Genomic DNA, 14,529 nt, shown 5'->3' with positions numbered 1-14,529 from the left:
GAACAGCAAAGCTAAAGCAGCTTTGTTACAGGAGGAGCTGGATGCAGAGAACAGCTGTTAACTACTCGTTTATCCTCTGTGTCCCTCTCAAAGGATGCACTGGAACAAGGACGCCATTGGCAACAAAGCCCAAATCTGTATCCTTTCTGAAATTCCTCATCAGAATGATAACTACAAATACACACTGGCTCATTTTCTATACTCCTGCGTGATGGGCTACTGGCAACAGGAAAAAAGACACTGCAGCATTTAACAAGTTATTTTGTTAAACCAACACTTCTGCCTTGCTGCCTACTGTGAATCTGATTTGTATTAAAACCTCCATGTTTGCTGTTACCCTTCCTGTGGCCCAAAGACCTCTTGTTGCCAACTGGCAAAGTGAACAGGGGTACGTAAGGGTTACAGCGATCTCCTGGGTCTGATATCTGCATACTAGTCTGCCAAAGAATGTCATGTAAGGTCTCAAATGTCCCACTGGTCATCATAAGCATTGTGAGATGTATTTACAGAACATATGTGAAGTGTTATGCATCTATACTAAAAAGTATGCTCCTTAGGTTTGTGAGTTAAGACAAGTCACCAAAAGGTGATCCACATAGTCCTGGTAAGCAGTGGGAAAGAGATGATTATCTCACTCTGGCTGGTCATATGCAAATTATGTACTATATGATTCACAATGCCCCCCACTCCCAGTTACAGTCTCAGCAAAATGCTAATTAATAGATTGCAGAGGTTGCAGGAAAAAACAACAACAGACAGGGTTATTTGGTTTAGACGTAAGACAACAAACTTTTGAAACTACATCTGGGATGCAGATGAACCCGCAGTTAGTTCTTCAGTCTGTAAGAACAAGCTGACAGCCGAAGGGATCTCAACCAACCTGATTCAAAATGCTGGGAAAGGGGGAAGCTATCTTGTAGGACATAGGGAATTCCTTGTTAGTTAAGTTTAGGCTCAAGAAAGTGTGTTGTGTTTTGTTTTATATTTAACCATTTGTTTCCAATATTCTCACTATATTCTCACTATATTCAATATTCTCACTATATTCTCAATATTCTAATATTCTTACTATTCTGTTGATAAAAAAATATTTTTCTTTTCATTTATATATATAAATGCTGAGTGTTAAGCACAGTGGGGAGCCTGAGTTGAATCTTGCATCCTGGCATGCACTGTTCCTTTGGGAGTAGCAAATCTGAGAGTGTTCAGTGAGAGTTCAGAGGAACAGGGTCTGAGTACTCGAGAGAGACACTCAGAGGACTTGGGGGGGTGGGGGGTGCCTGTTGCTTATACAGAGAGCCAGGCCTGCAGAGACCTGGAAGGTAGTGCTTGTGCTGCCAGGGGCTGGTGGTTTCAGGGAGCTGATTGACAGCAGGAACAGACAGGACTTCCTCATGCTAAGGGCAGGTGGTGGCGAGGTGTCTCACAACCTGGATATCTCTGGGAAGCATCATCCTTCCCCTAGCCTCTGTCCACCTGCCTGTCTGTCCTCAGAATGTGGGATTCTCAGGGCCTCAACAATCCCATCTTTAGTGTCTGGAAAGCACCTAGGGCATTGTGGGTGCTACCATAGACAAATCATAAATACAAAAGTTATACAACAATCAATATACTGAGAGAGCCAGGGATCATTTTCACTGTTTTGCTAACTACAACACTTCCAGATAGTCATTTTCCACAATGCTTTTAAGAGACTGCTGAGCCTGCAAGATGTGGAGCATATCTTGGGTGGGTACTATTAGGCCAGGATCGCCTTAACAGCCTGATAGTACATTGTTTTGACATAATTTAGAGGGAATGTGAAGATCTGACGTTCTGCTTCTTGGCTTATAGGTGCTGCTGTCCTAATGTGGCTGCAGCAAAAGGCCTCAGACCTTACATATGTGTGAGGTATAGGGTTGCCAGGTGTCCGGTTTTTGACCAGAAAGTCTGGTTGAAAGCGGGACCTGACAGTGTTTGCTCAGATCTACTGACTGGACACCCAAAATCCAGTTACTGTGGGCAGGTGATGGAGGAGGCACCGGGTCATCACCTGTGCCATCCCCTATGCAGCCATGGCCACCTCCAACCTACACTGAGCTGCTGCAGCTCCAAGCCCCAGTTCTGGGTTGGGAGGAGAGGAGAGAGGAAAAGCAGCGAGCGACAAAGGGAGGAGGGAAGAAGAGCAAATGGTGGGTGAGGCCTAAGGGGGGAAGAGGCAGGGCAGGGGCTCCAGCCCTGCTCACTCCATCCCCCCTCCCTCTGTCACGCGCTCTTCCCCACCCTCATTCACTCGCTCATTTTCACCAGGCTGCGGCAGGGGTTGGCCGTCCCTCTGTCTAGGAGCCAAGGGCATGTCGCTGCTTCCAGAAGCCCTGCACCAGCCAGACTTTTAATGGCCAGACCCCCAGGGTCCCTTTTCGACCAGGCATTCTGGTTGAAAACCGGATACCTGGCAACCCTATTTACACTGGGAACTTTACTGAAGCACAGAGAGATTAAGGAGAGATTGTTAAAAGTTGTCACTAATTTTGGGTGCCCACTTTGAGAGACAGAGTACACAGCATTTTATATATTCAGCACATCTGCACATCAGACCCCAGGAGTCTCAAACTGGGCACCCAGAAAATAAGGAACATGCTCTTAGTAGCCACCTATGAAAAATGTGGTTTAAGTGACTTGTCCAGCATCACTCTGGAACTCTGTGGCAGAGGCAGGGATAGAATCGAATCCCATAGGTTAGCATTCAATTACTTAAACCAGAAGACCATAATTTCTCTGTGGTATTGGGGACTGTGCCTAAGGGCTGAACTTCACAGACACACACTGGGCAGGAAGCCCTGAAGATCCTTTTGTCATGCACAGCCTGCTGGAACTGGGTATAGTAGGAAGAGAGTCTAAAGCCTGGTCTACACTAGGCGTTTAAACCAGTTTTAGGAGCGTAAAACCGATTTAACGCCACAACCGTCCACACTAGGAGGCACCATATATCGATTTTAATGGTTCTTTAAACCGGTTTCTGTGCTCCTCCTTAACGAGAGGAGTAACGCTAGTATCGGTATTAACATATCGGATTAGGGTTAGTGTGGACGCTGATCGACGGTATTGGCCTCCAGGAGCTATCCCACAGTGCAGCAGTGACCGCTCTGGACCGCAATCTGAACTCGGATGCAGTGGTCAGGTAGACAGGAAAAGCCCCGCGAACTTTTGAATATTTCCTGTTTGCCCAGCGTGGAGCTCCGATCAGCACGGGTGGCGATGCAGTCCGAAATCAAAATAAAGAAAGAGCTCCAGCACGGACCATGCGGATGTGATCGCTGTAAGGGCAGACAAATCCGTTCTATCAGCGCTCCGTTACAGAAGATGAAATTCAGAATCCTTTTTTAAAAATCTCCAGACAGACGCCATAGCAGGGACTCAGCGCACTGCAGCGTGACAAGCGTAACGGAAAGCCAAAGAATCAAATGGACGCTCATGGATTGGAGGACTGAAGCTATCCCACAGTTCCTGCAGCCTCCGAAAAGTATTTGCATTCTTGGCTGAGCTCCAAATGCTTCTAGGGTCAAACACAGTGTCCGCGGTGGGTCAGGGCATAGCTTGGCAATCTACTCACCCACACCCACCCCAGAAGCGAAAGGGAAAACAATCCTCTGACTCTTTTACATGTCACCCTATCTTTACTGAATGCTGCAGATAGACACGATGCTGCAGCCGTCAACACCAACATCCTCACTCCCCCCCTGCCATGGGTGGCTGATGGTACAAAAGGACTGGTAACCGTCCTCGTCATCAGTCTATTGGCACATGGGGCAGTAACCATGCTGACTAGCATCCGTCAGGTCAATCAAGGGCGCCTGGCCCTAATTTTTTATGGTGGATGGTGAAGTATGGCTGGTAACCATCGTCATCATAGCAACAGGGGGCTGAGCTCCATCAGCCCCCACCCTTCATGTGTAAAGAACAGATTCAGTTGCCCCTGGACTAGCAGAGGGATGCTGGGCTTCTCTCCTACACACTGCTTAATGTCCTGTCTGGACTATCATAGCAGCTGGAGGCTGCCTTCCACTCATTTCTCACTAACAAGTCACCATGTCTTTTTATTCCTGCATTCTTTATTACTTCATCACACAAGTGGGGGGACAATGCTACGGTAGCCCAGAAAGGCTGGGGGAAGAACGAAATCAACAGGTGGGGTTGTTACAGGAGCACCCCCTGTGAATAGCATACAGATCATAGTTTCTGCAGGATCTGACACAGAGCAGCTGTGCTCTCTGGTTCTATGATACGGTGGTTCTCTAGTACACTTGCCTATATTCTAGGCAGGACTGGTTCTATTTTTAGATACCAAAAAGGAGGGATTGACTCAGGGAGTCATTCCCAATTTTGGCTTTTGCGCCCCTGGCTAAGAGGAGCCAGGGGCACTTATGACAGCAGCAAATGGTACAAAAGGACTGGTAGCCATGATCATCTTAGTTCCAATTTATGGAAGGGTTTGGATGGTGAAGTATGGCTGGTAACCATCTCTGCTATCATGCAAAAGCAAAAGCATGCTTCTGTGTAGCGCTGCTGAATCGCCTCTGTGAGCGGCATCTAGTACACATACGGTGAGAGTCACAAAAGGCAAAACAAGCTCCATGATTGCCATGCTATGGCATCTGCCAGGGCAATCCAGGGGAAAAAGGTCTGCCGTTGCTTTCCCAGAGGAAGGAGTGACTGACGACATTTACCCAGAACCACCCGCGACAATGATTTTTGCCCCATCAGGCACTGGGATCTCAACCCGGAAGTTCCAAGGGACGGGGGAGGCTGTGGGAACTATGGGATAGCTAGGGAATAGCTACCCACAGTGCAACGCTCCAGAAGCCGATGCTAGCCTCGGACCGCGGACGCACACCACCGAATTAATGGGCTTAGTGTGGCCGCACGCAATCGATTTTATACAATCTGTTTTACAAAACCGGTTTATGCAAATTCGGAATAGTCCCGTAGTGTAGACGTACCCTAAGACATAAGCCCTTGTATCAGAGGTCTGGTATGAGGCAGGATCTGCTCCCAGAATCTGGCAAGAACAGGGCTGATATTGCAGAAATACACATTTGTAAAAAGTGCTAAGCACAGAGTGCTCACGCAAACACATCCCGATATCAAGGATGGTACAAAAACATTCCCCCAAGGATAACAGGAACAGACAGTATCTTTGTCCAGCCGAGGGGGGAATGGAAAGTCTTGCCATTCCCTGAGCCGCATCCATTGTCACGAGCATACATGTCTTCATATCCTTGTAGAGTCTACCAGGTGCTATTTCCATGCTTTGTCAAGGTCTGCTGTGCCAGATGTCTGTGCAGAGATGGGGCAGCACACTGGGAGAACACACACACACAGAGCCAAAATCTAACAACACTGGTGACCCACAACCTCTCATCTGGTAAGTAAGCGAGCTGTCCTCTGTAGAAATCGCAATCTAACATGACAAAAAACTATGAGCTGGAGAACCCCCTTATCCCTTCCCTGCAAATCCCCTCAGAGTTTGATGAAATTTGGAACCACTGGATTGCCAGCAAGGGGGGTCCATATGAATTTTAAAAAGAAAGTGGGAAAACGTGAACTGAAATATGTAAAGCAATGGCAGAAACGGAAACTTTGAAAAAACGATAACAAAAATAAAAAATGTACAATACTGCAATTAATGGCCATGGTAGTAAAATGTCGTAAACAATATGCCACAGTACTGGCCAGGCAAATAATGGAAAAAACCCAGGGAAGTAAAAGAGGTAACTCAGGCTTTGGAAAGCCAAGCTCTTCTAGCAGGGCAGCAGGCGGGTCTCTTGCACTTAAAAGAGCACAATGGACTTGAACAGAAGAAACAGCCAGTGCATGGGAAAGTTGAAAAGGGGGTTAATGGAAGCACCTACTTTGGGTGCCCCTCACAATGAGTTCCCCTTCATGTTATATCCTAGTGTTAAACATTTCTGTATTGTTAGTGTGGTCACTCAGGATACTGGCGCTAGGGAAAGACCTGTTCGTACTATAGCAGAGCGTTAATAGCTCCAGAAAGCAAACTGGGAATCTGTGAGCAAACTGCTCTTGCTGCTTACTGGACATACAGAAAGCCCAGGCAATTGTCGGAGCAAGTAAAATAATTGTAAAAAGCCATCATGCTCTGGGAAAACTACTAAGTCAGGAAAATTTATCCAAAGGGCATGTGAGAGTGAATAAGGCTATACAGAAAATGTTCAAGTGATCATCCTGAAAGATCCTAAAATATCTGTATGGGGTCTGACCTTAAATTGTCAAGAACATGTTTGTGAACCCTAAGAGGAATCTAAAGCGCACCATGTCTTTATTCAACTCTGGTTGAATAGGTAATTGGGCAAACAATCTGGTTTGTGGATGATAGCTCATATTATAAGGGAGGGAAGCGAGTTACAGGATTTGCAAGGATATGCCTGACTGGAAACATGCAAATAACTGACTATTCCCAGTACAAATTAGGAAAGGAAGGAACACAGCTTGCAAAAGTGTTAGCAATTCTAGAAGTGTTAAAAAGAATGAAAAACAAACAAACTGAAATAATATTAGTACTGATTCTGATTATGTTTACAAAGGTACCACCATTTACCTTTCATGGTGGATAGGGCCGGCTCTGACTTTTTTGCTGCCCCAAACAAAATATTATATATTTTGAAATATATTCATATATATATATGAAAACTGGGCAGCCGGACCCAGAGGCAAAGCAAATAAAACCCCCAAAACCCTGGGTGCAGAGCGGCCGGACCCGGAGGCAAAGCAAAAAAATCCCCAAACCCTGTGTGCAGGGTGGCTGGACCCAGAGGCAAAGCAAAAATAAAAATAAAATAAAATAAACCCCAGGGTGCAGGGCGGCCGGACCCAGAGGACCCAGAGGCAAAGCAAAAAAAAAAAAAAAAAAGGGTATCCGTGCCGCCCTAGGATTGGACGGAAGCCGCCCCTAAGAATCTGCGCCCCAAGCATGAGCTTGCTCGGCTGGTGCCTGGAGCCAGCCCTGATGGTGGAATACCATGAGCTTTACAGGAACAGATGGATCTGAAATTAAACACAGAATCCTTTGGCAGCAGAATGGCAGTAGAATTTAGCAAAGTCAGGGTCATCAAAATAAAAGCGCATAAAGGGAAAGGCCCATTACAAAAGGGAAATGAACAGGCAAATAAATTTGCCAAAGAAGCAGCACTTACTGGAACACATGTCTGTGGCAGTAATCAGCCGGGCACAAGTAAAACCTGTTCATAAAAAAACCCAGGAAGGATTGCAAGTATTGCAGAACACGCAGGCAAAAGATGAGCTAATACAGCAATGGTTTGCAGAGTGTCCCTAAAAATGGAAAGGTATGTCTCTGAAAAAGGAAGAAAATTTAGTTCTGGCAAAGCCGGACAATTAATGGGTCTTAGCCATACCTCAGCAAGTGCAATACTTCCTTTTAGACTGGATACATGGTTCTGTTGTTGGGGGACCGCTAAAAGAGAAGAGACCCTAGAAAAACGTAAACAAATGGGTTGGTGGCCTGAAATGAAAGAGGATTTATATTGCTATGCTTAAAATGTGCAAAGCAAGACCCTGCTAGAAGGAAAAAGGTGTGGAGAACTAACGCACCAGGCTTTAAAGGGTTCCTTGCAGCTAGGGTGACCAGATGTCCTGATCTTATAGGGACAGTCCCGATTTTTGGGTCTTTTTCTTATATAGGCTCCTATTACCCCCCACCCCTCCATCCCGATTTTTCACATTTGCTGTCTGGTCACTTTACTTGCAGCACTTACAGGTGGATAGAGGCATTTCCCACCAAAAAGGAAGACAGCCATGCAGCTGCTAACGCCAATGATGGAAGTATTTCCCAAATGGGGACTACCACACAGTATTGATTCTGACAATGGACCTGCATTCATTGGGGAAGTGTACCGGAACATGGGTATGTGGGCTGGTATCCCCTTCCTATTGCATATCCCCTACGACCCTCAAGTTAGAGGTCAAGTGGAAAGAATGAATAACTCTCTTAAAATTGAATTATCCAAGGTGTGCAATGAGCTAGGAACAAATTGGGATATGGTGCTCCCATGGGTTCTTATGAGGATCCAGAGCCATCCAAACCGCATGACAGGACTTAGTCCTTATGAGGTGCTCTTTGGGAGACCCATGCCTGGCTGGGAAAACTTGCTGTATCCCCAGTTTGGGAGACTATAACAGCATTGACAACAACAATCTGAATGAACAGTCTTAAACACTGGTTGGGTACAGTCCAAAAAGCAGCTGCAGCACAAGCTGCAAAACAACAAAAAATGAAACAAGCATTTGACGAAAACAGTGATATTAAGCAGTGGCAAATTGGAAGCCAAGTAATGGTTAAAAGTAAACCAGCACCTAATAAAAATTTCCAGAGGAGGAATGACAAGGTCCATGGCCAATCATAAACAAGCTGGGACCCTCATTATATCTGATTAAAATAAAAGATCAGCCTCATTGGAAACATGCCATGCAGTTGTTGGGGACTTTAACCCCGACAGCGAAATTCGTTGTCTGTTCAGCTAGAGAGACAGTCAACACCAGCAAGGTCCGTTCAAAAGCCTTTTATTGACAAGTGCACGCATCAACAAAAGGCCGCTCGTCTCCAGTGAGAACCAGCCCTTTTTACAGCTTAGCATTAGCCTATATAGACAGTTTTATTACGTCATACATCACTCACTTGAGCAAAACCCACCCCCCTTTGTTTAACAACTTAAAACTAGACACTTTTAATATACACACATGCCTAGACTTTATGTCTACAACTTTAGATTATTAATTATATCTTAACAACACCCAAAAGTTAGAAATACAGGGGAGTTTTTAAACAAACCTATAACTCAACCAAAAAGTTAGAATCTGAACCGTGGGATGCTAGAGTTCCTTATCAGCTCTTCAAACACTGTCCTTAGCACAGCTAATGGCATGCTAGTCATGCAATCCCTGGTTTATCTCAGGCTTGTCTCATGTTTTCCAGGGCTCTGTTAAACAATGCTGCTTTTCAATACTTTTCCACTCTGGGATTACCAAAACCTTTGCTAGCCTGATTTCAGTCAGGTTAGCATAACTGTTTTGTCTGCTATATTTTCATTCAGGCCTAACACAGTTAAAGGAATACAAGGGTTAAACTGCATACTATATGTTCTGTGCTTTTTTGCAAATTAAGTGTAAAAAATAACTGGTTAAGGTAAGCACAATGGATCATTTCAAATGAATGATGAAGGTTTACTAAATGTAAATCTCCAGGCCATATCCACACCTCTGATATTGATTCATATTGCCTGGAATCAATTAAAAAGATTTGAAGTGTATAAACCTTACCCTGTAAGACAATTGAGTGCAAAGGGACAAATTGAGTGGGGCAGAGGAAATGTAATCACCATCTGGTAGAACGACAAACACACCTCGATACAGAAATTGGACCAAGAAGGAAAGCAGTCTATTTGGCTGTTGGGTACAGGAATCAGATGAATGAACACAACACCTACTCTTCCCCTATGCACAAAATATCTGTTTATAAAGCCCCTGGAATGACCAGAAGGTCCTGGCTATACTGGACTGAAATTATTGCCCAGAAGGTGCTGTGGCAAAGAAACCCAAAAAGTAAGAGCAGGTTAATAGGTATATTATACCTATTACTATTGCTGCTTGGGAAAAAAAAGAAGCGATTGTTGATTTATATTTTCATAGGTTCTGATGCCAACCTGGATATGGAGACTGTTGAGTGTAATGGTAATGATCCAAAAGGCAAAATGACTGTCAAATACTAAAAAGATAAATCAAACATATTTCGTAACCAGAAATGTGTAGATTGAGATTCCAAACAACTCTACTGTGCTGGCTGTGGCAAACCAAATCCATCCTGCTGGAACTGTTTCGAAATTGGTCTGCAAAGCTGAAGGAAAACAACAAGTGAAAGACATCCTTAAAGAATCACCTGTAGCCATACTGTTGGCCTGGGCATGGAGTATGAAAGACACAACCCAGATATAGCATATTCCCACAAGACAAATTAGTAAAGTCAAACGAAGAATTGAGAAGGAACTGACTTTAACCAAGGAGACACAGGGACACTATGCTTGTTGCTGGAAGGTGAATGAGGAGGTTAATTGTGAACAACTCCTAACCCTTACCATATCTCCAAAGACCAGTTCTAGTAATACACCTGAGAGAGGGGCATCCATAGACCATGAACCCACACAGATTAAGAAACAAAAAACAGGAACACCAAAAAGGACACAAGTTTTATTAACCACACAACAAACAATGGAACATCACTTAGTGGCCCTGATAGGAGATAATCTGGCTTTACCGTGTAATATTCAATCATACCCAAAGGGAAAAGCGAGAGTATGGATTATTTGATTTAGAGCAAATGACATAGTAATTAGTTATAGCAAAGGAACTGTTAAAACACATGGGGTATTGTCAAATAGAGCCCTTTGTTAATTTGGAGGATAGGTGGAGTGCCTTCATTAATATAAAGAACATTCAGCTAGAAGACAAAGGTACATACATAGGAACTTGGACAATGGCCTCAAATATTAGGAAATGCCTTTATCATGGACAGATATGTGAAGGAGCCTGTCCAACTCAAACACCACCCTATCCCCATCCACTCTATTCACCACTATCATTACCCCACCAATGGAATGTCCAACTCTACAACCTTAGCCCGCATCAGGAATCTTCCTGCACCCTACAACAGAGTATATGGTAGAAAATGTGGGATAAATGTATGTGCCACTAAAACTAAATTTTGCTAGTATAACCCTGCCAATACAATGCCCCTAACAATACAAAGATTGGTTCAATTCAGAAATTGAAATGCAACTGTATTTTTGGAAGGGTTTTCAAAATCCCCTACAGCAAAGACGGGGAAAAAAGGTCTTATGGGGACCATATTGGGAGGCTCAGGTCTTGGCATGTCCATCTGGAATTCAGCAGATATCAAAAATCTCAATCTAAAAATAAACAGCATCATTAATGGAATAGGTAAGGCAGTCAAACTGGGAGAAGGCATTAGCAGGCTAGGACTCTTCAGCTTGGAAAAGAGAAGACTAAGGGGGGATATGATAGAGGTATATAAAATCATGAGTGATGTTGAGAAAGTGGATAAGGAAAAGTTATTTACTTATTCCCATAATACAAGAACTAGGGGTCACCAAATGAAATTAATAGGCAGCAGGTTTAAAACAAATAAAAGGAAGTTCTTCTTCACACAGCGCACAGTCAACTTGTGGAACTCCTTACCTGAGGAGATTGTTAAGGCTAGGACTATAACAATGTTTAAAAGGGAACTGGATAAATTCATGGTGGCTAAGTCCATAAATGGCTATTAGCCAGGATGGGTAAGAATGGTGTCCCTAGCCTCTGTTCGTCAGAGGATGGAGATGGATGGCAGGAGAGAGATCACTTGATCATTGCCTGTTAGGTTCACTCCCTCTGGGGCACCTGGCATTGGCCACTGTCGGTAGACAGATACTGGGCTAGATGGACCTTTGTTCTGACCCAGTACGGCCGTTCTTATGTTCTTATTGCTAAATCAACATGCAATTACCATTGATGATATACATTCAATTCCTCTAGGGTTCAGCCACCTAAATTCTACTATCCTGTTAACTATTAACAGCATAAAAAAATGATGTTTCACTGACAGTTGCCTGTGTGGCCTATGGAGATAGAGTAATTGAAATCATCAAGCAAAGCTTATTACAATTAAAATTACAAGATTGGCCATGAATACTGGACTGCACAGCCATTTAAAACAAATACAGGAGCAAGGAGTAAATAATATTGCACCAGTGTTTTTACAATTTGCTAATTTTGACGTTTGAATCATAACAACAGTAAAAAGCCTTATATGGAGATATACCTATCCCATAGAACTGGAAGGGACTTTGAAAGGTCATTGAGTCTAGTCCCCTGCCTTCACTAGCAGGACCAAGTACTGTCCTGGACAGATTATTGGGGTTTTTTTTGGTGCCTAAGATCCCTAAATGGCCCCCTCAAGGATTGAACTCACAACCCTGGGTTTAGCAGGCCAATGCTCAAACCACTGAGCTATCTCTCCCTGCCTCCCTTCACATCCTAATGGCCATCCCAAGGTGGATGCAAAATCCAGCCAAAGTGTACTATGCCAGCAGCGTGGGAACTTTGGTAAATGATACTTATGTACAGCACTATCCCACTGTGCATTATTATACTGACACATGAAGAGAAGGGAGTTTTTTTGTAAGGTAACTCCCTTCTCTTCATGTGTCAGTATAATAATGCCTGCATCTACAATTTTCACTCCATGCATCTGAAGAAGTGGGTTTTTTACTCACGAAAGCTTATGCCCAAATAAATCTGTTAGTCTTTAAAGTGCCACTGGACTCCTCATTGTTTTTGTGGATACAGACTAACCTGATACATAATACCCACAGCTCATCTTATTCAACAACAAATAAAGAAATAGGAAGTGTGCAAAGAGAGGTAAAAACACCTTGGTGGCCAATCCCAGAGAATGTTACTCTACACCCAATAGTCCAAACACTTAGTGTAATACTAATGGGAATATAAGTCATAACAGTAATTGCACTAATGGGAATGTGTTGCTACATGCAACATCAGATTTTAAAAAAGACAAATTACAGCACCAGGGAGAACACACACACGCCAAACATCTAACAACACTGAGAACTGAATAAACCAGATATCCTGCAAGCACCTTCAATGCCGACTGATCACTGAACACATTATGGTACAAAGAGTAAAAAGAAATTAAGAAAATACTCTGTGTGGAAGAATGGATCAGTTGAAAGGTCCACCAGAGCTGAAACTCTCTGGGAATGTGGAAGACAACTGGAGGAAGTTTAGAGAATGCTTCACTCTGTATCTGTTAGCAATTGGTGTGAGCAAAACAGAAAACATTTAGAAAGTCGCCTTGTTTTTGATAGTGGCCGTTTCTGAAGCACCTGACGCCCTTTAATAGTTTTCAGTTAACTCAGGCAGAGCCTCTAACTATAAAACTGTAGTACAGAAATGTGAAGAATACTGCACTATACATGAGAATGAGAGACCAGAAAGATGTTTATAATCCCAGGGTACAAAAGGAAGGTGAAACTATAGACAAGTTTGTGACTAATCTGAGGCTGGAAAGCCAATCTTGAGATTTGAGGGGGGGCTCAGAGTCCCTAATATGAGACCAGATTATATGAATGGAATCTGGAACAAAATACTCACAGCAAGACTAATGGAAGATCCAGAATTAACCCTTGACAAAGCGTTTAGAATTTGCCAGGCAATGGAAGCAAGTCACCCCGTCCAGAATGAAGCTTATGGGGTGGCGGACACTATAACATGATTGAGAATGCAAAATATTACAAGAGATACAAAAAGCAAAACAAAAAAAACAATATAATTTGGGGCCACGGGAGCAACCGCCACTTCATGAAAATGATGTTGTGTGTCTCTGTGATGGAAAACAATGCTCATAAAGAGCAATGGTGCCCCAAATGGCTACCCCATGGTTGAAGGAGGTGGTCAACCTCGCCTAGATGGATACATACTGAGGAGAGATAGGTGACACCTTTTCCAAAGCACAGAAAGGCCGGAGAGAAGGGGACATGGAATCTGATGTTTTGCCCAGGAGGGTCTCAGAAAGGCAACAACCACATCAGGCTGAGACTCCAGAGCTCCAGAACATGGAACTCCCAGAGCAAGTGGACTTGCCACCTCCTGATGGCAGTAGGGCTGATGTTCCGGGGGAACCCCACTAGTCCATGTGACAATGCAAAACACCTCAAATATTAATTGAACGTTATCAAGTTTGATTATTTGGAATTGTGTGTTATACTAATATTGTTTTTTTAAAAGTGTTATTGTGCTTAAGTTCTGGGTTGGAAGGGAAAATGTCATACTTGGGACTACGCCTTTAAGGACTCAGTTTCTCAAAGAGTCTGTGTGGGGCATTGCGAAGCTCGTTATGCACAGCCAGACACTGAATAAACCAGAAACTTTTGCAAGTTCTGAGGCCCAATACACAACGATATTTAGGCTCTTAACTACCACGGAAATCAGTGGAAGGTAGGAGTCTGAATACCTATTTGGATCTAAGCCTGAATGACATTGAGCACTACATTCTCTCCCAGCAGCCCCGTCTTATTTGCTAAAACACCTTTCAAATTCTACCTGGAGGCAGAGTTGTACAGCCAACAGCCTCATTCACTACACAAACATGATTCATCCCCAGGGCATCCCCTGTGCACTCAATGATGAAAGAGGACCTGAGAGAAAAACAGTGTGTGAGTGTGATCATAGAAATGATTGTGTCATAATGCATATGCACAAAAGGGCTGAATAGTGGCATGAGCAACCTTAATTCTAGCACATGGATCTGGGGGAATGGGCCCGGTTAACACAAGCTGGGGGTGGTCCATACTGGGGGCATGCACTGTGCCCTCACCATGCACAAGGTGGGGCCTGGGTGGAAGTCTGGCCTGCTTGCGGGGGGCAGGGGGAGGAGAGGCACTA

This window comes from Mauremys reevesii, linkage group 2 (assembly GCF_016161935.1).
Source record: "Mauremys reevesii isolate NIE-2019 linkage group 2, ASM1616193v1, whole genome shotgun sequence".
NCBI lineage: Eukaryota > Metazoa > Chordata > Testudines > Geoemydidae > Mauremys > Mauremys reevesii.
The sequence above is the reverse complement of the archived record's forward strand: the minus strand, read 5'-3'. Positions refer to the sequence as shown.